At 36.5% G+C, this 27,880-nt stretch overlaps 1 pseudogene; it reads right to left on the bottom strand.

Annotated features, from left to right (window-relative positions):
- Positions 1–233: 233 nt before the first annotated feature.
- On the bottom strand, positions 234–27,449 carry LOC130860872 (stromelysin-2-like; annotated as a pseudogene).
- Between the last annotated feature and the right edge of the window lie 431 nt (positions 27,450–27,880).

The raw sequence follows: 27,880 nt of genomic DNA, 5'->3' as shown, positions 1-27,880 counted from the left end.
ATGGGAGACAGTACATGACAGCATATGCCCCATCCAGAGAGTATGTGTTTCTACTACACTTACAAGTAGAACATCCGTTAAATGCTCAGTCTACAGCGTGGTCATTGTATTGAAAATGAATTATTCTAGAAAGTAAGGAACAGGTCCAAAATAAAAATTTTTATTAAACTTTAAATAAAACACTCATGGATGTAGATTCTCTTATATATTGCACATGCGTATTTTTCACTTCTCTTCAGTGTAATCCAACAGCAAGTGGAGGGGCCCAAATAAGTGCGGTATGACCATGAAGATGCCTGCAAGGTTCATCTTCTTTGGCAACTGAACATGCAGGAAGAATTAAGCATTTTGAGTCATAATAAATTATGTGAATAATTATTAGATTCACTTAAAATGAATCTGTCTTTCCCATATCTCACCTAAAAATATAACCAGCTGTTACTCTTCAAAATATGTGTCACCATCCTGGCATTAGGGTCAAACTCAAACTGTGATGATCCACTGAAGAAACAGAAAAATCCTATGACTATAGAAGAGGAAAATATGGGACATTATTCAAATAAATTAATTTTCTGACCTACACAACTCAAAATTAGAGTGAACTAATAATGAATGACATTTATAAAGTGGTTACTGTGCCAGGCACTGTGCTAAATGTTTTACATGTTTTATTTCATCTGTCCTTACCAAAAAAGTGTGGAGTATTATGAATGAGGACAAAACTAAAAATAAGAGCGATTTTGCAAGTTTCCCAAAGTAACATCTCTAATGAAAAACGGAGGGAGAACTCCAACTCATTTGACTCCAAAGCCAGTGATCTAATCCATTAGATTATACTACCTTCAAGTAGATACAATTCCAGGATTATTTTAAAACCTTAGTTTATTTCCCTCTTTCTTCCCAACCCCATTTTTCCCCAGTAGGTACTAAATCACAGCTTGGGAGGCAATTGGACCCAAGAGAATGAGGCCAATAATAAAACACACTGGAGGTCTATTTTCTGCTTTGCATACACTAGGGACAAGTTATCTTAGTAACAAGATCAGCAGCCTTACGAGCAACATGATGTCAAGCCTGGGCAGCTCCCTCCAGAATTCCTTAAAAGCAGGCACGCATTTTGCTTTCCCATCTGCTTGTCACCAGGAATCAAGTTTTGTCTCTTTTGAGCATATGGAAGGACTACGATTTATTCACAAATGAATTGTTTAATGTAGACAATTGCAGCCTGCAACAGAACGTCAGACAAGGCTCTCTTAACCTCTCCTTGGGATAGGAGAGAATAGACAACAAGGAGGGGATAGAGGAGAAAGACAACCAGACATTAATAAAGCTTGCTCGCACTTGGTTGTATTTTTAAACCAAAATAGTGACCTGCAATGGCTATGATGTGAGGCAGTATCTTTGGATATTATGTGCAGGTATGAAACAGAGACTTGGAAATTATTCAAGAAAAAAATTTAAGCCCAATTCACATAAATTGGAAAGTGAAAATTTTCAAGAGTTTAGAGTAAAAAAGGATATAAGCTTAAATTATTTAAAAGTTGTTTTGTGTCTCCCCTTTCTTTTGATACCATAAAATTCCCCAAAGTATCCCCATTGGAAATGAAATAAGCATCCTCTTACCAAATGCCTGTAACAGAGCATCAATCTTCAGCTCAACTCCTGGAAAATCATCAGCTATTAGTCTGGGGAAACCTTACTCCATGGACTGGCTATTTTGATCAAATCTGTACCAAGTGAAAGAAATACAGTTCAGCATTATGTAGAGACCCCATTACATGCAGTAGAATTATGTCATGTTAATGTTCCAGTGTGAAATCATGGATAAAATTCTCAAGGGATGTAAGGAAGTGTTAGACATTTTTATGACTACAAAAATATGTGACTTTCTTGGACTTAAAAGCTTAGCACATAAAACAATATTTTCTCCAGATACAAGGACATCATGCTTTCTACAGAGGTTCCATACATATGTCTGAGGTCAATTTTCTAAGCCTAGACACACAGAGCCCAAGTGCCTTTCTGTCTCAAATGCATGAGGGCTGTATACACATAAGATGCAAAGTGAATTAAATCATTTGGCTAAAATAAACTTTTGGTTCTTTATCACACTTGCCCTGTAGACCTCATCTCTATAGCCTGATACACCTGGGCTTCCTATGGTGGTCCATTGACTGGACCTCAGTTGGTCTCTCCTGATGTCTTTTGGTGTCTGGATATATGATTCCATGATCAGCCACACTAAGAGGCCTTTGTTATATCTGGGAAGTTGAATAATTGTAAGTTGTCTTCCTCATAACCAGAAAGTTTGAAGTTAGAGGAAGTTCGAACATGGGAGTTGGGGATATCCTTAAAGAAAGAAGATAATTTTTAGGCTCCATACAAAGTCATTCCTATTGCTTCTTACCTCCAGTATTTGTCCTCTACAAAGAAGTATGTTTTCTCCTTTTCTGTATCAGCAACAGCTGCATCGATTTTCCTTATGTTTGGAGGAAAACCCAAGATGTGGATGCCTCTTGGATAACCTGCTTGCAACTCAGTTCCTCTGACAGCCCAGAACTTATTGCCTATTGAAAAAGGAAGCCCAAGAAAATCTGAGTGGAGACTTTTGGTTTTAGGAATGCTTTTAGGGCACTGTTGTGGAAAACAGGAAGTCTTGGTTTTAATTTCAACCACCTACTGAATGCTCAATTCGTAGCTGGTATTTAGTTCCTGAGTGAGTGCAAGAATGAATGAGTGAACAAATAAATGAGTACATAACTCTGGCTCACTGCCCTTTTTGGGTCTTATATTTCTTACCAATAAATTATAGTGACCAGTCCTAGTTATTTTGTCTAACTGCTGGTGATTTCTTAATCTAAATTTCTAACATAGAACTCTCTCTAAAGCTTCATATCAAGAAGTCAATCACTTACTGGACACTTCCTCTTGGATATCTCACAGTCACCTAGCACAGTCTGTGCTGCTTCTGAATACCTTAGGAATCCACACAAATCTAAGTGAATTAGGACAATGAAATCCTATCAGTCTCTCTGCTTTTACTTTGTTACACCAGCCCCTCCCACATCAACCCTGAATCCTTTCCTCATATCCCTGACAGGTTAACTAATCTAAAATGCCAATCTATCATGTGTATCTCTCTTCACAGGAACTGAATGACTTGCACCTTATACTCTTACTTTTGCATAAACAGCTCCTTCCGCCTTAAAAACCTTTCCACTCTCAATATACCCAGCCTCTTTCCACACAGCAAAGTTCTCCTTCAGCACTGATCCTAAACGTCATCTCCTCTCAGGGATCTTTGCTGAGCCCTGGGTATGGGCCAAGTGCTCTTCCTCTGGGCTCCCATGACCCTGACTTCCTTCAATCCCACGCTTAATCATACAGTGTGCTGATGGCTTCATCTCTGCTGCTGCCTCTAGAATATGAGTCCCTTTTAGTTTTGACCTCCGCTAATGAGCATGGTGTTGGGCACATTGCAAGCAATAAATAAATGTTAAATAAATTAACGGATAGTAGCAATACTTTAACATTATATAACCCTTTATAATTTCCAGTGCATCTTCACATCATTTCACTTAATCCTCATAAAATGAGATTGTTGTTCATATTTTTTAAAAATTCCATACTGTTTGACATTAAAAATATTCCCAAATAACGTATGAGTCAAGGGAAAAAAATTAAAAATTAAAATTAAAAAAAAACAAAACAAAATAAAAATAACTACATGTCAAAACTTGTGGGACAAAGCAAGGGATATTTATAGGCATAAATACTTGTATCAGAAAAGAAGAAAGGCTACCAATTAGTAAGGTAAGTATCAAACTTAAGTTACAAAAACCAGTAACAGACTAAATTCAAAGGAAACAAAAATGGGGACAGTAATAATGATATGGACAGAAACTAATTCAATAGAAAACCAAAATACAATAGAGAGGATTAACAAAGCCAAAAGTTACTTCTTTGAGAAGACTAATCAAATTGCTAGATATCCTTTTACCCTATGAGATTGATGAAAAGATAAAGTCACAAACATTCAATATTACAAATGAAAATAAGAACAAAACTTCAGCAATAAGTAAAGTGACAACAAAATAATACTCTAAAAATTTTATACCATTTGCTTTGAAAACAGACAAAATTGACAAATTCTTAGACAAATATGTTAACAAAATTGACTCAAGAAGTAGTAAAAACTCAAGAGATGTATCACCAATAGAATAAATTGAAACAATAGTTAAAAAATTTGACAAGAAGCCAAGAGGCCTGGATAGTTCTATTAGTTAATTTGTCTATCCTGACACTGATGCTACATTGTCTTACCTATTAAAGCTTTGTAACACAGGGCATTTCTCCTCATCTTATTCTTTAAGAGTATCTCAACCATTCTTGGCCTTTGCTCATCCATATAAATTATGGGACTAATGTGTCAAGTTCTAAGAAAAATATTCTGGCATTTAAATTGAAAATTCCCTGTATCTATAGATAGCCATTTTTTTCTACATTGAATTCTTCTATCCATGAATATGGGATATCATTTATTTACATAGGTCTTACTAAACATTTGAAAATAAAGCTTATGATGTTCTTATTTAAGCACTAACATTAGGTTCCACATCCGAAATGGAATATAATGGAGAAAATTTGTGTCTTGATAAAATTTTTGCAATAGGGTTTATTTCAACAAATTAAAAATTCTTATATAGTACTTACCTTTAAAAATAAAAATGGTATCCTTGCTATTAACTTCATATGCAGCATCCAAGTCTGATGGAAGGGAAGGCCAAAATGTAGAAATCAATGAAGTTCAGGTTCAACATTCCAGTGCAATCTGCGCCAAAAATATCTGTAATACATTAACAAAAAATTACAATTGTCTTTCTCCTTTAGATACACCCTTTAAAAGAATGTATTCTCCATATTCTCTCCTTTCAATCTATGCTAACTCAGAAGTCTGTATTGGACAGCCCTCATCCATTTCATCCCATTTCATTGATATCTATGGCTGGAAATGTGTTAACAATGTAATTATTTAGCTTAGTGTCCAATCTAAAAGTCTGTAAAACAGTGTGTATATCATGTGTCCACTGATATTTTTGAAAACTGTAGCAGAAAAGATATATACCTATTTATACTTATATGTGAATAGAACATTTTTTATAAAAAGACAAAAGAAATTGTTAGCAAGGCTCGCATATATGGGGAGAAATGGGGACTCTATAGGTCAGAGATGGGAGAGAAATTTTTCTTTTAACTCTATGTCTTTTGGTGATGTTTTAATATTGTGCTATAAACATGTATCACTTTTTCTAAAATTAACTAATTTAAACAGTAGCATTTATTAGCATAGGTAAAGATACAGTCCTGCTTCTAAAGATCCACTAGTGGTTTTTGAAGAATTTGTATGATTTATGATATTGATTTATTTTGTTTATGGATCTATTTATTTATTTGTTTGTTTGGCTGTGTTGGGTCTTAGTTGTGGCATGAGGGATCTTTCCTTGCAGTGGTGAGCAGGCTCTTTGTTGCAGCACATAGGCTCTCTAGTTATGGTGTGCAGGCTCAGCAGTTGTGGTGTGCGGGCTTAAATGCCCTGCATCATGTAGGATCTTAGTTCCCCAACCAGGGGTCAAACCTATATTCCCTGCATTGGAAGGTGGATTCTTAACCACTGGACCACTAGGGAAGTCCTATGATTTATGATATTTAAATATTACAATTAATCATTCATTCAACACATTCATTGGACGTGTCAGGCCTATCTAGGCTCTGGAGATATAAAAATGAATGAAACACATGACCCCTCTCCTTCCTTGAGCTTACCTTCTAGTGACCAAGAGCCATCTTTGTAGTCTGTAAAAAATTTTAAGAAAATGACAAAATGCAACAAGAACCCAATCCAAATGATTTTAAAATGTGGTGGAAATATTTTATTTAAAAATCCCTGTCAAATTTCTGTTTTCCTTTCTAAGCATTGTACATTAAAAGGATAGGAAAATATGGTTTTCTGGATTGACCTGTGTTTAAAGAACAGGATTTCTCCCCTCAGGGTGCCGATTGCAACAAAGGACAAAGCAGATCACACGCGGCTGGTGTGCCAGGTTCTGAAGGCACAGGTTCTGTGGGCACCACGGGGTCATCAGGAGAAGCTGGTGGAGGTCCTAAAGGGAACAGATGTGAGGATGCAAACACTAGAAGAAATGTGATGCTTCTGTCAATTTATATGCTTTCAAAACATTCTCCAAGTGTTTCGGGCTGAAACATTCTCTAGCATTTAAAGCTACATTTTCCTGAAGACCATCATCATAAAACTTTCCTAAAGAACACCAAGAATGAACAGGCATTGTTTTCATCATCACTCACCATACAGAGGCGGAGTGCCATTCACATCATCTTGAGAAAGGTGGAACTGAGCCAGGTCTGTGAATGTGTTGTAGACTGGATACATCAAAGCTTCAGTGTTGGCCAAGTGAAAAAGACCCAGAGAATGGCCAAGTTCATGAACAACAACAAGGAATAAATTGGTCCCTAGTTGAAAAAACATAACTATTCAGAATCTGCTATTTATTCCATAAACATATCTACAGAACACATGCCAGCTATACAGGCCATCCTTGGATCACACAGTGTCTTTTCCTTATTGGTGGATTGGTTCATGAATTTGTATATTGCATGCATCATAGAAATTCATGTATATTTTAAGGTTGACTTGAAGTTAATATGTAAGACATTTTTTCACCATATCCCTCCCTCGTTATCTCTTTGGTCAGGGAAATCAAGTCACTTTTCCTATATTGACAGTGATAAACATTGTTTCTAGAAGATGTTTCTTGGAGGGACTAAGACTCCCAGCCTGTCAATACATATAATTCTTCATTGCCTCTAAAAATACAAAGTTGGTCATTGTTCCAATTTAGTAAAGTGTACCAGTTATAATTCACATTATTCCTCAAAGTCTTAAGTGACAAAAACTCTGGTTATTTCCTATGGGGATTTAGCCTGAGTTTTTCTTCTTCCTCTTCATCATAAATACATAATTTTTAATTGTCTAAAAACCTTTTCAGGAGTACATGATATTGGTTGTGCATAATCTTTAGTTTAAGACAGAAATGTGCTCAATAAGTTATCTACGGCACAAACACAGCTGAATCCAGTTTTTTTGCCTTGTAAAAATTTTTTTATTGAAATTAATAGCATATATTATTTTTACCAAGGCTCCAAGCAATTATACTGAAAAGAATAGTTTTTCAAATAAAACTAGACTATTTCATGCAGCACAAACTTCAAGTTTGTGCATGTCATTAAAGATGCTCTTTGCATTTGCTTTAAAGATCCCAACCAATCTTGAAAATAGCAATTGTCTCAACAGTGTGTTTCCAAACTTCAGAATCCACTGGAAAAAAATAAATACAGTTGACCCTCCAGATTCGCAGATTTAGTATCCGTGGATTCAATCTACCACTACCATTGATAGCATTTCAGTCTGTTTTTGGATGAATGGGTGCATAGCAAACACAAGGAAACCAAGAGCCAACTGTTTTCATTGCCCAATGCCATTTTATATAAGGGATTTGAGAATACGTAGATTTTGGTATTCCTGGGGGCTCCTTCAACAAATTCTATGTGGATACCAAGAGGCCATTGTAAACTCAATTAATTTTGGTCATTGTATTAAAACTTAGTAAAGTTGTTTGGAACCAATTTAGGAAAACAAAACAAAACAAAACTCCTAAGCTAGAGACAGTGACGTATTTATTTGAATAGATGAAATAGAAATTTACTGTCTGGCATTTTTTCTGATCTTTACTTTTAAGAGAAAAAGAGGAAAATGGAAAGAAAAGAAATGCCCAGGCACATTTTAGGGTCAAAACTGCTTCAATGTAATTGATTCTACCTTAATCATCTATAGTAAAAATGATGAGAAGCATTGTTAATATGCTCATTCTAAAACCTCCACAAGTTCCTGAGTTGTGGAAATAAGATTAAATGGTGCTTCAATATTGTGTTTGCTGACAGCAGAGAAGGAAATGCAGACATTTTATAAAGTTCTTCAAAGACAATTGAAACAGAGTGCTTTTGGTTGTTGCCATCAAATAATCAGAAAGTTCAGTTCTTAGGATGTTCCATTTACTGCTCATTCCAGATAATCAAATTATTCTTGGATAGTGTTGAACATTATTCCTGAAATCATCCAGAGAGTCTGATGACTCACTTACTGTGTCCTCAGTGCATGGTTCATCATCATCGAAGTGAACATCTCCTTAAACACCGGGCCCTGGTGGATAGGCATGAGCCAAAATTTTTCCATCAAAATGATCAAAGTCTCCATGATCTAGCAGAGGAAAAAAAATGATGGAAATGGAAGTATTCAGAATTTCCTTTTGCCCTTTTTCAATTAGACAACATAAAATCAATGAGTACATTTTATTTTATTTTATTACCTTTAAGTGGAAAAGTGATCTATGTCAGCCTCTCCTTCATAGATCCTGGAGAACGTAAGTAGAGTCACCTCCTCCCAGACCGTTAGAGCTTTCTCAATGGCAGAATCAATGGCATCTCTTGGCAAATCCAGTGTATAATCCACAAGTATTTAAGAGAAAAATTGAAGAAGATATTATTTTATCTTTGATAGTAATTTATAAAATTTCAATTTTATATCAAAATCTCTTTGGACCCATTACCTGTAAGTGAGGTGAGTTTTCCTCCATTTGGGCGAGCCAGGAAAGGTGCTGAAGTGACCAACATCAGGAATCCCACATCTGGGCTTGAGTATCACCTCCAGAGTGTCAGAGTCCAGCTTCCCTTTTACCTCCAACCCCAGGAATCTCTGCATTTCTTGTATTTATTTAACTACAGGACCACTGTCCTTTCTTCTAACAAACTGTTTCACATCTTTTTCAAGATTGTAGTATTTTTCTAGGTATTGCTAATGGAATAATAAGTACAGTTTTAAGGTCATTTTTATGATTTTTACCCCAATTTCGCAATCTATTTCAGTTATTATCTAGCTTATTGAAACAAAAGTAAGTGAGGCACAATGTTATTTTTGACTAAGACTCCTCATCATTATTTTATCTTTATACTAACTTTTAAATTTTATTGCAATATAGTTTGCTAGCCAAATGAAGAACTTGAATTTAAAAATTCTGGTCCAGTATACTTAAAGAAAAAGAAACCATCCTCTAACATAATGATGTGGATAGTTTGGGTGAATGTTCAACTTTACATTGTTAATATAAGACCTTGTTCAAGATTGAAGTGAAATACTTTTGTCCAAATTTGACAAGTAACAACATGAACATTATTACTTGATCGTATTTAGAGATCAAAAGGAACATGTTCCTTCTCCCTAATTATTTTAACTAAAGAAATTCTAAAGCCAGAGAAGTTTAAAACATTTTCTATTTGTTCTTTTCATTTAGTTCCAAAGCTGCTGCTACTATTTTATTTTATAATCTTGAGTAATTCTATTCCATTTCTGCACCTTTTTTTCCTTTGCTGTTGAAAGGATGGGACTTTCCACCTCCCGCATATTGTCTAATGCTAAATTATTCCAACAGAGTAACTGCCAATCAAATCCTTCTGCTTTTTGCTGCAAGACCAAGCAGGCACATTTGTTTCTCCACTTGGGATGGGCCGTGGCTGCAATGACTGCTACCTGGACAAGATCCATATCTGAGTCCTCCTTCTTTGATGCTCCATTCAGTGGATAAGCTGAGCAGACAGGCAGACATAACAGCACAGGATGGCTAGATGCTCCATTCTCACTGTCCTTACCTCAGGAAAACACCTTCTTTGCCTATTGGCTTCTGTATCTACCCTCCAGAGGGTAGATAAAAGGCTGTCCTTTTATAGGGTGACAGTGCTTATATCTGAACAGCATGGCTCACGCATGTATTTTTTTTTTAATAAATTTATTTATTTATTTATTGGCTGTGTTGGGTCTTCGTTGCTGCATGCAGGCTTTCTCTAGTTGCAGTGAGCAGGGGCTACTCTTTGTTGTGGTGCACGGGCTCCTCATTGCAATGGCTTCTCTTGTTGCAGAGCACGGGCTCTAGGCTTGTGGGCTTCAGTAGTTGTGGCACATGGGCTCAGTAGATGTGGTTCATGGGCTCTAAAGCGTAGGCTCAATAGTTGTGGCACACAGGCTTAGTTGCTCTGTGGCATGTGGGATCTTCCTGGAGCAGGGATCGAACCCGTGTCCCCTGCATTGGCAGGCGGATTCCCAACCACTGTGCCACCTAGGACGCTCCATGCATGTATTTTTTAAAAATCTGAATGACATAAGGAATGTTCACAAAATTTCAATGTAAAGATGATATAGCCCGCACCAGTAATTGTCCTCAATCTTCTAAACTTGAATAATGAAAGAATGATTAATCTCAGGAAATGTTTCTATGTTTATAAAGAGGAAATAGAATTGACTGATAATTCATGTTTGTGTGTTTACTGAGGGGTAGCTGATAAGCCTGGTAAAATGTCACATGTTTATACATTGTAAAACCAGTGTAATTTTCCTTTTAAAAGACTGTGTCTAAAACTCAATTATAAGCAGGATAGGAATAAATAGATAAATGGAAAGAAATTCCAAATACAATTATGGTCTAAATGTGGAAATTGCTATCTGGGAAGATATCAGGAGAGATGTTTTATTTCCTGAGTCCTTGTTTAAAATAGCTATTACTGATTTTCAGATGGATTTACTGGCCCTGGAGGAGGAGCACTGTAGAAGGAAGTGGGAGATGGATGGTCAAGAGGAAGGAAGGAAGGGGTAACTGAGTCTCCTCTGGCATTCACTCATTCTGAGTGTACGTTATGGGTCTCAAAATAGAAGATATGTTTATAGTAACCACTCCATAAAAACTTGTTAAATTGAAATAAATCAAATTGCCTATTAGACTGAGGTGTTCCTCCTGACCTCTTCTTCCTTGCTTCTTAAAAATCTTTTCATCTTTTTCTCCTCAAGTACAAAAGGAGAAATGGATTGAGACTTGTAAAGAGGGTTTATTTCAAATCCTCCCTTTCACCTCTGTCCATGCATAGCATTTCTCTCTCTCTCTCTTTTTTTCTCAGCCAAGTATAGTGCTTTTCACATAGTAAATCTATATAACTGTCTAATCAAATTAACCTATTAATATAGAGGACCCTAAAATTCTTGTAGTATAGAATTATATTTTTCTCACTAAAGATATGTTAACACCATCATACCTGAATCATGTGACTTCAAAGTGATAGCAGACTAAGTTAATGAGTGTGCAGGAATGATCCTCTGAGTATCTCTGCCACTTCCACCCTACTTGAAGTAGACTGGAAAAGGTGTGATTTACAGAAACTGGAGGCTCTGAGACCCTCCAGGCCAGAGCTGGAGAGAAGCTTATGTACTTACTGAACAGTGACGTAAACCTGTGGCTTAATGCAGCCAAGGAATTTGTTCTATACTATGATGGAGTAGAATGGACACTAGTTTGAAAATCAGGGGTGGGGGTGCTGACAACCAGACTTAGAGAAAGTCAGATGGACTATGAACAAATACATAATTTCTGGGGGCCATTGTCTTGCCATCTGTAAAAATGGGGTGGATATAACATCATTCACCTGGTTATCATGTATGTTTTATGCTGGGTAACATTATTCACTCCAATATCTTTACTAGACAAATCTTGTTGGACTGAAAAATATGTGGCAATGTTCTCAGGTACTTATTTGGCAAGCTCTGCGATGCCTCATCTCTGTTTGAGTCATAATTTTATTGGTGTTGGCATATCCTGTTGATGGGTCTTATTATGTGATAATGATACAATGAAAGCTAATGTTATAGTAAGAGCTATGATTATAATTGGCACATGTCTCATGGGAGTAATGTTAGTGTGTAAACTTAAACCACCACATCTGGAAGAAATTAATGACTTGGGATGAGAAGAGTCCTATGTTTGTCTTTAAGTCATTAATTACTAAAATTACTGGAGTGTATATACATATACACACACATATATATGTATATATATATTCAGGCAAGTATACAATTGTTCCTCAAAAAAAGTGAAACCTTTCTAAGTCTAGAACTGCTACTGTATACCAGGTCCTAAATGTGTGTTATTTCTTATCTGTAGAAGAACCTAACAGGGTAGAGATTAGGATCAAAAAAATTAAGTAATAAACTCAAGGTCAGCCAGTCATCAAGTGGTAAGAGATTACTCAGAATTCTATTGCAACTTATATGTTTATAAAAAACCTCTTGGCTTGAACCTTGGTTCTCCCCCAACATTTTTCCTCTCATGTTTTGACACTGTTTTTCTCATTCTTGAAATTGAAGCCAAACTTGCCTCAACTTACTACCCTTAGCTTCCGTTCTTTTTTTCCAACTATCTGGTCATCCAGCTAATCCAGCCTCTTCTGATCTATGTCTACCTGCTCTGTCACCTGCAGCTCTTGATCTTGGCTGCACAGATGTTGTAATGTCATACAGAGAGAAATATGTCAGTAGTCCATCACATCCTGTAACGAAGACAGAAATTTATAATAGATCCTCACTTACAGGTGGCCCAAATATTGGGTAGGCTGTCAATTTCAACATCCAACAACCTCCAATTCTAAGATTATAGATGTACACAATTGATCCTGGATGTGGCATGATATTAACTACAGTATTTTGCAACTTCTTCTTTCACTGGAAACTCTTGATTTCATTTTAGGTTGGGTAATTGTGCTAAGACACAGAGTGAAAACAGGTGAGAAGTTTATCTTCTTTTCCATGATTTTAATACCAATCTGACTGCTTCAGAATGCGGACACAGTTTACTGCTGAATATTTATTCATTTTATTTCCCTCCTACTAATCTAACTAAATATTTTAGGTCATCCGTCCTTGCCATGAAAAAGACTATCAACTGAAAGCACCAAAATGTCAATGTAGGGATGACACATCTCAGATAGAAAGCTAAAATCCAGGAAAGGCCAAATCAACTGTACTTAGAGAGCAACTCTATGAGAATGACCGAAAGACTAGCAGAAGATTTTCCACAACTAAAGTCATAAGGAAGGAAGCAAAATGGGATGGGTGGGAGAGGGAGAAATGGGGTATAGTCAGGACCCACACCTCTGGGTTGGTAACCCACAAACAGGAGGAATATCACAATTGTAGATCCTCCTCAAGGAATAAAGGGCCCAAAATTCACACTGGGCTCCCCAGCCCAGAAGCCCTGCACTGAGCAGGCAAGCCTCCAGAATGTCAGGCTTTGAACACCAGTGGGGTTTATGTTTGGGATAATCAGAGCTCTGTAGAAAACAGAGACTCCACTCTTAAAGGGCATGTGCAAAATTTCACACACTCCAAGTCCCAGTTCAATTTGAAAGGAGCCTGGTTCAGACCTACTTGCTGACCTTGGAGAGCCTCCTGGTGAGGTGAGAGGCAACTGGGATCCCACTGGAAATAGAGAAGTTATAGGCATTTATTTGGGGGAGCTGATTCTACTGTGAAACACTGTCACTAGCAAGTGCAATTTTGGAATACTCCTTCCTGTCTATTAGCACTGGGGACCCACTCCTGCCTATCAGTGTGCTGGCATCAGCCTCCAAATGCCCAGCCACACAAATAGCTGCAAAGAAAGCCTACTCAACCCTCTAGTTACCCACAGCCACTGCATGAGGCATAGCTTCATAGCCAACCAGGTTTGGGGCCAGTCCAGCCTACCAGGATGCCCACTGTGGTTGACCCTGCCACAACAGAAGGGTACATGCAGCCCATATGGGGGGCATTCCTAGAATATACAGCTCTGGTAACCAGAGGAAAGCATGCTACTAGGCTCATAAGACTTCTCCCACATAAGCCACTTCTCTAAGATCCAGATATGTAACTGACCTACCTCATACATAGAAATAAACACAGCTAAGTGGGCAAAATGAGACAGAGGAAAATGTTCTAAATGATGAAACAAGAAAAAACCTCAGAAAAAGAACCAAAAGAAGTGGAAATAAGTAATCTACCTGATAAAGAGTTCAAGGTAATGATCATAAAGAGGCTCATCAAACTTGGGAGAAGATGGAGGAACACAGTAAGAATTTCAGCAGTGTTAGAAAATATTAAGAAGAACCAAACAAAAATGAAGATTACAATACTGAAATTAAAAATACTCTAGAAAAAAAATCAACAGTAGATTAGATGATACAGAGGAACAAATCAGCAATTTGGAAGACATAGTAGTAGAATTCACCCAAGCTAGGTAGAAAAAAGAAAAAAGAATTTTTAAAAATTAGGATAGTTTAAGAGACCTCTGGGACAATATCAAGCATACTAGATTTGCCTTAGAGGGGTTCCAGAAGAAGAAGAAAATGAGAGAAAGGGGGAGATAACTTATTGGAAGAAAAAAATAGCTGAAAATGTCCCTAACCAGGGGAAGAATATAGACACCCAAGTCCAAGAAACACAAAGAATCCCAAATAAGGTTAACCAAAAAAGGTCCACACTGAGACACACTATAATTAAAATGGCAAAAATTAAAAAGAAAGAGAAAAATTTAAAAGCACCAAGAGAAAAGCACCTAGTTATACACAAGCAAACTCTCATAAAATCAGCAGCTGACTTTTTAGCAGAAATCTTGCAGGCCAGAAGGGAGTAGCATAATATAATTAAAGTGATGAGGAAAAAAAAAAAAAAAACAAACTTACAAGAATACTCTACTCAGTAAAGTTATCATTTAGATATGAAAAAGAGATAAATAGTTTTACAGCCAAGCAAAACTTAAAAGAGATAAGCACATGAGCACTACTAAGCTGGCTTTACAAGTAATATTAAAGGACTTCTGTAAGTGGAAAAGGAAAGGCAACAACTAGAAATATAAAAATTACAAAAGGAAAAATCTCACTGGTAAAGTCAAACATATAGTTAAAAGTAGTAGATTAATCATTTAAAAGCTAGTATGAATGTTAAAAAAGAAAAGTAGTAAAATCATCTATATCCATGAACAGTAGTTAAAGGATACACCAAAAATATGTAAAATATGATGTCAAAAACATTAAACATAGGGTTGGGGGTAAGAATGTAGGGTGGTTAGAATGCATTTCATCTTATGAGATCACCAACTTAAAATAATTATATATATTATATACATATGTATATATATAATATACATATATGTTATGTATGAGTCTTATGGTAACCACAAGCCAATAACCTATAATAGATACACACACAAAAGAGAGTAAGAAATCCAAATATAACACCAAAGATAGTCATCAAATCACAGGGAAGAAGGCAAAAAGAAGAAGAAGAAGGAGGAAGAAAAAAAGAAGAAGGGGGGGGAGGAGGAAGAGGAAGAGGAAGGAAGGAACCAAAATAAACTACAAAACAATTAACAAAATAGCAATAAGTACATATCTATCAGTTATTACTTTAAATGTAAATGGACAAAATGCCCCAAATGAAAGACATAGAATGGCTGAATGGATACAAAAATAAAACCCATATATATGCTGTCTACAAGAGACTCATTTCAGATCTAAAAACACACACAGACTGAATGTGAGGAGATGGAAAAAGGTGTTCCATGTAAATGGAAACAAAAAGAAATCTGGGGGGGGGGGTAGCAATACTTATATCATACAAAATAGACTTTAAAATAAAGACTGTAACAAGAGAGGATGACATTACATAGTGATCAAGGGATCAATCCAAGTTAAAGAACAACTGTAAATATATATGCACCCAATATAGGAGCACCTAAATACATAAAGGAAATTTTAACAAACATAAAGGGAGAAATAGTGGAGGGTTTTAACACTACACTTACAACAATGAACAGATTATCCAGACAAAAATCAAAAAGGAAACACCAGCCTGAGACAGCATATTATACTACATGGACTTAAAGGCTATATAAAGAACTTTCCATATATATGTGTTAGCATACGGTATTTGTTTTTCTCTTTCTGGCTTAATTCACTCTGTATGACAGACTTTAGGTCTATCCATCTCATGACATATAGTTCAATTTCATTCCTTTTTATGGCTGAGTAATATTCCATTGTATATATGTGCCACATCTTCTTTATCCATTCATCTGTTGATAGGCATCTAGGTTGTTTCCATGTCCTGGCTATTGTAAATAGTGCTGCAATGAACATTATGCTACTTGTTTCTTTTTGGATCATGGTTTTCTCTGGGTATATGCCCAGTAGTGGGATTACTGGGTCATATGGTAGTTCTATTTTTAGTTTTTTAAGGAACCTCCAAACTGTTTTCCATAGTGGCTGTACCAGCTTACAATCCCACCAACAGTGCAGGAGAGTTCCCTTTTTTCCACACCCTCTCCAACATTTATTGTCTCTAGATTTTTTGATGATGGCCATTCTGACTGGTGTAAGAAATGGTACTGATGAAACCAGTAACAGGCAAGAGTGGAGATACAGAAGTAGAGAATGGACTTGAGGACACAGGGCTGGGGTGAGAGACAAAGAGGAAGTTGGGATGAGGTGAGAGAGTAGCGTAGACATATTTACACTACCAGCTGTAAAATAGATAGCTAGTAGGAAGATGCCGTATAACAAAAGGAGATCAACTTCATGGGAGATGCCTTGGAAGGACAGCGAGGGTTAGGGGGGAGTTGTGGGAGGGAGGGGATATGGGAATATGTGTGTAGATGCAGGTGATTCACTTTGGTGTACCTCAGAGACAGGTACAAGAGTGTAAAGCAAATATATTCCAATAAAGAGTTTAAAAAAAAAAAAAGAACTTTCCTCCAAAAGCAGTAGAATACACATTCTGTTCAAGCACACATGGAACATTTTCCAGGGTGGATCACACACAGCCACAAAGCAAGTCTGAATAAATTTACAAAGATTATAGCATTGATAAAGCATCATTTCCAACCGCTGTGGTATGAGACTAGAAATCAATCTAAAGAAAAAAAAACTATAAAATGCATATGCCTAAACAACATGCTACTAAACAGCAAATGGGTCACTGAAGGAATCAAGAAACACTTGGAGACAAATGAAAATGGAAACATAATGATCCAAAATGTATGGGATGCAGATAAAGCAGTTCTAGGAGGGAATTTTAGAATGATATAAGCCTGCATCAAGAAACAAGAAAAATCTCAATCTAAAGTTTACATCTAAAGTAACTAGACAAAGAAGAACAAATGAAATCCAAAGTTAGTAGAAGGAAAGAGCAGAGCAGAAATAAATGAAAGAGACAAGAAAAAAAAAAAGAAAAGAAAAGTCAAAGAAACCAAGAGCTGAGTCTTTGAAAAGATAAACAAAATTAATAAAACTTTAGCCAGACTCATCAAGGAAAAAAAAGAGGGCCCAATAAATAAAATCAGAAAGCGGAGACTGTACAGTTGACACTACAAAAATACAAAGATTCATAAGAGATTACAATGAATAATTGTACACTAATGGAATGAATGAGCTAGAAAAAATGAACAAATTTCTAGAAACATACAATTTCCCAAGACTGAATCAGGAAGAAAAAGAAAATATGAAAAGAAAATATGAAGAGACCAATTTCCAGTAATGAAATTGAATCAGTAATAAAAAGAAAATTCACAACAAACAAAGGTCCTGGACCAGATGGCATCACAGGTGAATTCTACCAAACATTTAAAGAAGAGGTAATATCTATCCTTCTAAAACTATTCCAAAAAATTAAAGAGGAAGGAACACTTTCAAACTCATTCTACAAGGCCAGCATCATCCTGATACTAAAACCACACAAAAACACTGCACAAAGAGATAATTATAGGCCAATATCTCTGAAGAACATAGATGCAAAAACCCTCAACAAAATATTAGCAAACCAAATTCAATAATACATTAAAAGAATCATACATAATGATCAAGTGGGATTTATCTCAGAGATGCAAGTATGGTTCAATATTCACAAATCCGTCAATGTATTACACTACTTTAACAATTGAAGAATAAAAACCATATAATCATCTCAATAGATGCAGAAAAAGCTTTTGACAAAATTTAAAACTTATTTATGATAAAGACTCCACAAAGTGATATAGCAGGAACACACCTCAACACAATAAAGACCATATTTAACAAATCCACAGCCAACACAGTCCTCAATGGTGAAATGTTAGGTATGTTTCCTTTAAGATCAGGAACAAAACAAGAATGACCACTCTTGACACTTTTACTTAACACAAATAAAGTCCTAGCTACAGCAATCAGACAACAAAAAGAAATAAAAGGAATCCAAATTGGAAAGGATGAAATAAAACAGTCATTGTTTGCAGATTCCATGATACTCTATGTAGTATATCCTAAATAAGCTATTACAGCTAATAAATGAATTCAGTAAAGTTTCAGGACACAAAATTAATACACAAAAATCTATTGCATTTCTATACACAAAAAATGAACTATCAGAAAGAGAAATTAAGAAAACAATCCCATTTACAATTGCATCAAAACAAAATACTTATGAATAAACCTAACCAAAGAGGTAAATGACTAGTACTCTTAAAACTATAAGACATTGATAAAAGAATCTGAAAAAACTGCAAAAAATACAAACACATGGAGGCTAAACAATTCACTCCTAAACAACCAAGGAATCACTAAAGAAATCAAAGAGGAAATCAAAAAATATCTAGAAACAAATGATAATGAAAACACAACAACCCAAAACCTATGGGATGCAGCAAAAGCAGTTCTAAGAGGGAAGTTTATAGCAATACAGTCCTACCTTAAGAAACAAGAAAATGATCGAATAAACAACCTAACCTTACACCTCAAACAACTAGAGAAAGAAGAACAAAGAAACCCCAAAGTGAGCAGAAGGAAAGAAATCATAAAGATCCGAGCAGAAATAAATGAAAAAGAAAGGAAAGAAACCATAAGAAAAATAAATGAAACTAAAAGCTGGTTCTTTGAGAAGATTAACAAAATTGACAAACCATTAGCCAGACTCATCAAGAAAAAAAGGGAGAAGATGCAAATCAACAGAATTAGAAATGAAAAAGGAGAAGTAACAATGGACACCTCAGAAATACAAAAGATCATGAGAGACTACTACAAGCAACTCTATGCCAATCAATTGGATAACCTGGAAGAAATGGATACATTCTTAGAAAAATACAATCTTCCAAAACTGAACCAGGAAGAAATAGAAACCATGAACAGACCCATCACAAGTACGGAAACTGAGGCAGTGATTAAAAATCTGCCAACACACAAAAGCCCAGGACCAGATGGGTTCACGGGCGAATTCTATCAAACATTTCGAGAAGAGTTAACACCTATCCTTCTCAAACTCTTCCAAAATATTGCAGAAGGCGGAGCACTCCCAAACTCATTCTATGAGGCTACCATCACCCTGATACCAAAACCAGGCAAAGATGTCACAAATAAAGAAAACTACAGACCAATATCACTGATGAATATAGATGCAAAAATCCTCAACAAAATACTAGCTAACAGACTGCAACAGCACATTAAAAAAATCATACACCATGATCAAGTGGGCTTTATCCCTGGGATGCAAGGATTCTTCAATATACGCAAATCAATCAATGTGATCCATCATATCAACAAATTGAAGGATAAAAACCATTTGATCATTTCAATAGATGCAGAAAAAGCTTTTGACAAAGTTCAACATCCATTTATGATAAAAGCCCTCCAGAAAATGGGCATAGAAGGAAATTACCTCAACATAATAAAAGCCATATATGAAAAACCAAAAGCCAACATCGTTCTCAATGGGGAAAAACTGGAAGAATTCCCTCTAAGAACAGGAACAACACAAGGGTGTCCACTCTCACCACTATTATTCAACATAGTTTTGGAAGTTTTAGCCACAGCAATCAGAGAAGAAAAAGAAATCAAAGGAATCCAAATTGGAAAAGAAGAAGTAAAATTGTCACTCTTTGCAGATGACATGATATTATATATAGAAAACCCTAAAGACTCTACCAGAAAACTGCTAGCACTAATTGATGCGTTTAGGAAAGTAGCAGGATACAAAATTAATGCACAGAAATCTCTTGCATTCCTATACACTAACAATGGAAGAGCAGAAAGAGAAATTAAGGAAACTCTCCCATTCACCATTGCAACCAAAAGAATAAAATACCTAGGAATAAACCTGCCTAAGGAGGCAAAAGATCTGTATGCCGAAAACTTTAAGACATTGATGAAAGAAATCAAAGACGACACAAACCGATGGAGGGACATACCATGTTCCTGGATTGGAAGAATCAACATCGTGAAAATGTCTGTACTACCCAAAGCAATTTACAGATTCAATGCAATCCCGATCAAATTACCAATGGCATTTTTCACAGAACTAGAGCAAGAAATCTTACGATTTGTATGGAAACACAAAAGACCCCGAATAGCCAAAGCAATCTTGAGAAGGAAAAATGGAGTTGGTGGAATCAGGCTTCCTGACTTCAAACTATACTACAAGGCCATAGTGATCAAGACAGTATGGTACTGGCACAAAAATAGAAAGGAAGATCAATGGAATAGAATAGAGAACTCAGAAGTAAGCCCAAACACATATGGGCACCTTATCTTTGACAAAGGAGGCACGAGTATACAATGGAAAAAAGACAGCCTCTTCAATAAGTGGTGCTGGGAAAATTGGACAGCAACATGTAAAAGAATGAAATTAGAACACTTCCTAACACCATACACAAAAATAAACTCCAAATGGATTAAAGACCTACATGTAAGGCCAGACACTATCAAACTCCTAGAGGAAAACATAGGCAGAACACTCTATGACATCCATCAAAGCAACATCCTTTTTGACCCACCTCCTAGAATCATGGAAATAAAATCAAGAATAAACAAATGGGACCTCATGAAACTTAAAAGCTTTTGCACAGTGAAAGAAACCATAAACAAGATTAGAAGGCAACCCTCAGAATGGGAAAAAATAGTTGCCTATGAAACAACGGACAAAGGATTAACCTCCAAAATATACAAGCAGCTCATGAAGCTTAATACCAAAAAAGCAAATAACCCAATCCACAAATGGGCAGAAGACCTAAATAGACATTTCTCCAAAGAAGACATACAGATGGCCAACAAACACATGAAAAGATGCTCAACATCACTCATCATCAGAGAAATGCAAGTCAAAGCCACAATGAGGTATCACCTCACACCCGTCAGAATGGCCATCATCACAAAATCTGGAAACCACAAATGTTGGAGAGGGTGTGGAGAAAAGGGAACTCTCCTGCACTGTTGGTGGGACTGTAAGTTGGTACAGCCACTGTGGAAAACAATTTGGAGGTCCTTAAAAAACTACAAATAGAACTACCATATGATCCAGTAACCCCACTCCTGGGCATATACCCAAAGAAAACCATAATCCCAAAAGAAACTTGTACCATACTGTTTATTGCAGCACTATTTACAATAGCCAGGACATGGAAGCAACCTAAATGCCCATCAACAAATGAATGGATACAGAAGATGTGGCATATATATACAATGGAATATTACTCAGCTATAAAAAGGGATGAGATGGAGCTATATGTAATGAGGTGGATAGAACTACAATCTATCATACAGAGTGAAGTAAGTCAGAAAGAGAAGGACAAATATTGTATGCTAACTCACATATACGGAATCTAAAAATGGTGCTGATGAGCTCAGTGACAAGAACAAGGATGCAGATGCAGAAAATGGACTGGAGAACTCAAGGTATGGGAGGGGGCGGGGGGTGAAGGGGAAGCTGAGACGAAGCGAGAGAGTAGCACAGACATATATATACTACCAACTGTAAAATAGTTAGTGGGAAGTTGTTGTATAACAAAGGGAGTCCAACTCGAGGATGGAAGATGCCTTAGAGGATTGGGGCGGGGTGGGTGGGGGGGACTCGAAGTGGGGGGAGTCAAGGAAGGGAGGGAATACGGGGATATGTGTATAAAAACAGATGATTGAACCTGGTGTACCCCCCCAAAAAAATAAAATAAAAAATAAAAATAAAGATATAAAAACTGTAAAAAAAAAAAAAAAATTAAGGCCCCCAAACATTCCACTATCATGTGGTGTCTGGTAGGAACATTAACTGTTCACTAGTGGGAAAAAAAAAAAAAAAAAAAGAACCTGAAAATTACACAAACAAATGGGAAAAGTATACTGTGCTCATGAATTGGAAGGATCAATATTGTTAACATGACCATACTGTCCAGGGCAATCTACAGATTCAATTCAATTGCTATCGAGCTACTAAAGGCATTTTTCACAGAATTGGAACAAAAAAATTCTAAAAGTTTTGTGGAACCACAGAAGACTCCAAAACAGTAAAGTAATCTTGAGAAAGAAGAATAAAGCTGGAGGTGTAATATTACCCTGATTTCAAACTGTACTAAAAGGCTACAGTAATCAAAACAATGTGGTACTGGCACAAAAACAGATACATGCATCAATGGGACAGAATAGAAAGTCCAGAAATAAACTGACACTTATATGGTCAATTAATCTACAGCAAAGGAGACAAGAGTATACAATGAAGAAAACAGAGCATGGGCTTCCGTGGTGGCGCAGTAGTTAAGAATCTGCCTGCCAATGCAGGGGACACAGCTTTGAGCCCTGGTCAAGGAAGACCCCACATACCAAGGAACAACTAAACCTGTGTGCCACAACTACTGAGTCTGTGCTCTAGAGCCCACATGCCATAACTATTGAGCCCACGTACTGCAACTACTAAAGCCCATGTACCTAAAGCCCATGCTCCACAGCAAGAGAAGCGTCTGAAATGAGAAGCCTGTTCACTTCAATGAAGAGTAGCCCCTGCTCTCTGCAAATACAGAAAGCCCATGAACAGCAACGAAGACCCAATGCGGCCAATAAAAAGAAGAAAGAGATACTAACTACTATGTATAAAATAAATAAGCAACAAGGATATTAAAAAAAAACAAAAAGAAAAAACAGAGCCCTTTCAATAAATGGCATTGGGAAAACTGAACAGCTGCATGCAAAAGAATCAAATTAGACTACTTTCTCACACCATATACAGAAATAAACTCAAAATGGATTAAATTATTAACTGTAAGACCTGAAACCATAAAACTTACAGAAGAAAACATAGACAGTATGCTCTTTGACAGCAATCTTAGCAATACTTTTTTGACTCTGTCTTCTCAATAATGAAGATAATAGCAAAAATAAACAAATGGGACTACATTGAAATAAAAAGCTTTTGCACAGGGAAGAAACTATCAATAAAATGAAAAGACAGCCTACTGAATGGGGGAAGATATTTGCAAATGGTATATCCAATAAAGAATTAATATCCAAAAATTATAAAGAATTCATACAACTCAATATCAAAACAAACAAACAAACAAACAATCTGACTTAAAAATTCACAGAGGACCTGAATAGACATTATTCCAGAGAAGATATGTAGATGGCTCACAGACTCATGAAAAGAAGCTCAATGTCATTAATCATTAGGGTAATATAAATCAAAACCATACTTAGGTACAACCTCACACTTGTCAGAATGGCTATCATCCAGAAGACAACAAATAACAATGATATGAAGAAAAGGCAACCCTCATGCCCTGTTGGTGGGACTGTAAATTGGTGTAGCCACTATGGAAAACAGTATGGAGGTTCTTCAAAAATTAAAAATTGAACTGCCGTACATGGTAGTGAAGTAGAACAGCAATTTCACTTCTAGGTATTTGCCTAAGGAAAGAAAAAAACACTAATTCAGAAAGATATATGTAGAGAATCTGCCTGCCAATGCAGGGCACATGATTTGAGCCCTGGTCTGGGAAGATCCCACATGCCATGGAGCAACTAAGGCCATGCACCACAACTACTGAGCCTGTGCTCTAGAGCCCTTGAGCTACAACTATTGAGCCCATGTGTTGCAACTACTGAAGCCCATGCGCCTAAAGCCCATGCTCCACAACAAGAGAAGCCACTGCAATGAGAAGCCTGTTTACTACAATGAAGAGTAGCCCCCACTCTCTGCAACTACAGAAAGCCCACGCACCGCAATGAAGAGCCAATGCAGCCAATAAATGAAATAAATAAATAAATAAATAAATAAATAAATAATTTTTTAAAAAGCATAGAGGGAACCTACCTCAACATAATAAAGGCCATATATGACAAACCCACAGCAAACATCATTCTCAATGGTGAAAAACTGAAAGCATTCCTTCTAATATCAGGAACAAGACAAGGATGTCCACTCTCGCCACTATTATTCAACATAGTTTTGGAAGTCCTTGCCACAATAATGAGAGAAGAAAAAGAAATAAAAGGAATCCAAATTGGAAAAGAAGTAAAACTGTCGCTGTTCGCAGATGACATGATACTGTACATAGAAAATCCTAAAGATGCCACAAAAAACTACTTGAACTAATCACTGAATTTGGTAAAGTTGTAGGATACAAAATTAACACACAGAAATCTCTTGCATTTCTATACACTAACAATGAAAGATCAGAAAGAGAAATTAAGGAAACAATCCCATTCACCACTGCAACAAAAAGAATAAAATACCTAGGAATAAATCTCACTAAGAAGGTAAAAGACCGGTACTCAGAAAACTATGGGACACAAATGAAAGAAACCATAGATGACACGAACAGATGGAGAGATATATCATGTTCTTGGATTGGAAGAATCAACATTGTGAAAATGACTATACTACCCAAAGCAATCTACAAATTCAATGCAATCCCTATCAAATTATCAATGGCATTTTTTACAGAACTAGAATAAAAATTATAAAATTTGTATGGTGAAACAAAAGACCCTGAATAGCCAAAGCAATCTTGAGGGAAAAAAACGGAGCTGAGGGAATCAATCTCCCTGACTTCAGACTATGCTACAAAGCTACAGTAATCAAGACAATTTGGTACTGGCACAAAAACAGAAATATAAATCAAGGGAACAGCATAGAAAGCCCAGAGATAAACTATGGTCAACTAATCTATGACAAAGGAGGCAAGGATATACAGTGGAGAAAAAGCCTCTTCAATAAGTGGTGCTGGGAAAATTGGACAGCTACATGTAAAAGAATGAAATTAGAACACTCGCTAACACCATACACAAAAATAAACTCAAAATGGGTTAAAGAGCTAAATGTAAGGCCAGACACTATAAAACTCCTAGAGGAAAACATAGGAAGAACACTCTTTGACATAAATCACAGCAAGATCTTTTTTGATCCACCTCCTAGAGTAATGGAAATAAAATCAAAAATAAATAAGTGGGACCTGATGAAATGTAAAAGCTTTTGCACAGCAAAGGAAACTATAAGCAAGACGAAAAGACAACCCTCACAGTGGGAGAAAAGATTTGCAAACAAATCAACAAAGGATTAATCTCCAAAATATATAAACAGTTGATGCAGCTCAATATGATAAAAAAACAAACAACCCAATCCAAAAATGGGCAGAAGACCTAAATAGGCATTTCTCCAAAGAAGACATAAAGATGGCCAAGAGGCACATGAAAGCTGATCAACATCACTAATTATCAGAGAAATGCAAATCAAAACGACAATGAGGTAGGTATCACCTCACACCAGTTAGAATGGGCATCATGAGAAAATCTTCAAACAGTAAATGCTGGAGAGGGTGTGGAGAAACAGGAACTTCCGGCACTGTTGGTGGGAATGTAAATTGGTGCAGCCACTATGGAGAACAGTATGGCAGTTCCTTGAAAAACTAAAAATAGAATTACCATATGACCCATTACTGGACATACACGCAGAGAAAACCGTAATTCAAAAAGACACATGCACCCCAATGTTCATTGCAGCACTATTTATAATAGCCAGGTCATAGGAGCAATCTAAGTGTCCATGAACAGATGAATGGATAAAGAAGATGTGGTATATATATACAACAGAACATTGCTCAGCTGTAAAAAGGAACGAAATTGAGACATTTGTAGAGACATGGATGGACCTAGAGACTGTCATACAGAATGAAGTAAACCAGAGAGAGGAAAACAAATATCGTATATTAACACAAATATGCGGAGTCTAGAAAAATGGTACAGATCAACTGGTTTGCAAGGCAGAAATAGAGACACAGATGTAGAGAACAAATATATGGACACCAAGTGGGGAAAGCGGGGGGGGGGGGGGGCGGGGAAGGGTTGGGTGGAATAAATTGGGAGATTGGGATTGCCGTATATACATTACTAACAGGGAAAAAAATATCAAACTGTACACTTTAAATATATGCAGTTTATTGTATGTCAATTATATCTCGATAAGAAGAAAAAAGAAAAAGATATATGTACACTAATGTTTACTGCAGCCTCATGTACAATAGGCTAGTGGTGGAAGCAACCTAAGTGTTCACTGATAGATGAATTGATAAAGAAGACGTGGTATATATACATATGTATATAATAAAATATATTCCTCAGTCATAAAAAAAAAAAGAAATCTTACCATTTGCCATAACAGGGATGCATCTAAAGGGTATTATGACTTAGTGAAATGTCAGACAAAGAAAGAAAAATACCATTCGATCTCATTATACATAAAATCTAAAAAAATGAAATAAGCATAACAAAATGAAAACAGACTCATAGATACAGAGTACAAACAAGTGGTTGTCAGAGTGAGGAAGGATAGGAAAGGGTGAAATAGATGGAGATTAAGAGGTATAAATCTCCAGGTATGAAATAAATAAGCTACGGGGATGTACTGTACAGCATAAGGAATATGGTCTATAATATTGTAATAATTTTACACGGGGACAGATGGCTAGACTTATTATGGTGATCACTTCATAATGTATGCAAACATCAAATCACTGTATAGTACATTTGAAACTAACGTAATATTGTACATCAACTATATTTAATAAAAAATACTTTTCAGTGTATCTGGGCTAATAGGAAGGAAGGGAAATCTCCAAATCACTCCACAAGTTTGGTGTGTAAGTGCTGTCCTGCTGTAGCTAGGATTTGAGCTAAACTGAGACCTGACTTTAGTCATTTGCCTGAAAACAGTGAGGGGTGAGAGAGAAAATTTGGGAGGAGGACAAGCATTATCTTGTGAGATACTGAGTCAGGTAGGTCTTTGTTGATTCTCTATGCAAGGGTAGGTTGCCCTCCTCTGTCAAGAGTGAGATACTACTTCTACCTATGTGGAGCTTTCAGGGAAACTGGGTATTCAAGATTTTCAGGTTTGTCTACCCATTATTCCAGCTAGAAAGTGTCCAATTTTGCAGTTAGATCTGGGACTGATTTGCAGCAGTCTACAATAGATGAGGATTTTCTTAAATGTTGCCATTAATGTTAATATCTGTTAGCTTTCACAGTGTGTCTCTAGTTGATATTTGGCTTCTCTGAGCCTATTACTTTCTTTATCAAATTCCCACGGCAGTTAACCAGCCCACTCCACATTCCTTAAAATTACCTTCCCTCTCATGCTGTTGAAGTGTCACTGGCACCTGATAACCCAGCACTTCACCATTCATCGTCATCTTTTCACAATCAACCACAGACGAAATCTTAGTACCTGTGATGCCACTACATACCAAGGGTTATCACTACCTTATTTCAGCACAAATTATCTTAATCTAGTATTCCTAAAAAGCAGAGCCTGAGACAAAAGTTGAAGGGTAACCCAGGGACCTGGATTGAGAGACAGGGAGAGTAAAGCAGGGAAAGCAGGAGAGACAATACACAGGTGATTGTCAACTGGACAGAGATATGAAAAATATACTGCTCAATACGGGACTGTCTGAGGGGCTACTGGAAATGTGTCTGAGAAATATCCTTCTGAAGAAACAAAGGGAGATGCATTTATTCATCCATTACTCTCACACTGGTAAAATATTTGTCCCACAAACTATTACTCTTCTCACTTCTAGGTTGTATGTGCATGAGTTCTGAGTGAGTTCCATAGCAGAGC

This window comes from Hippopotamus amphibius, chromosome 9 (genome assembly GCF_030028045.1).
Source record: "Hippopotamus amphibius kiboko isolate mHipAmp2 chromosome 9, mHipAmp2.hap2, whole genome shotgun sequence".
Classification (NCBI taxonomy): Eukaryota; Metazoa; Chordata; class Mammalia; order Artiodactyla; family Hippopotamidae; genus Hippopotamus; species Hippopotamus amphibius.
This window is presented reverse-complemented; position numbering and strand designations above follow the sequence as displayed.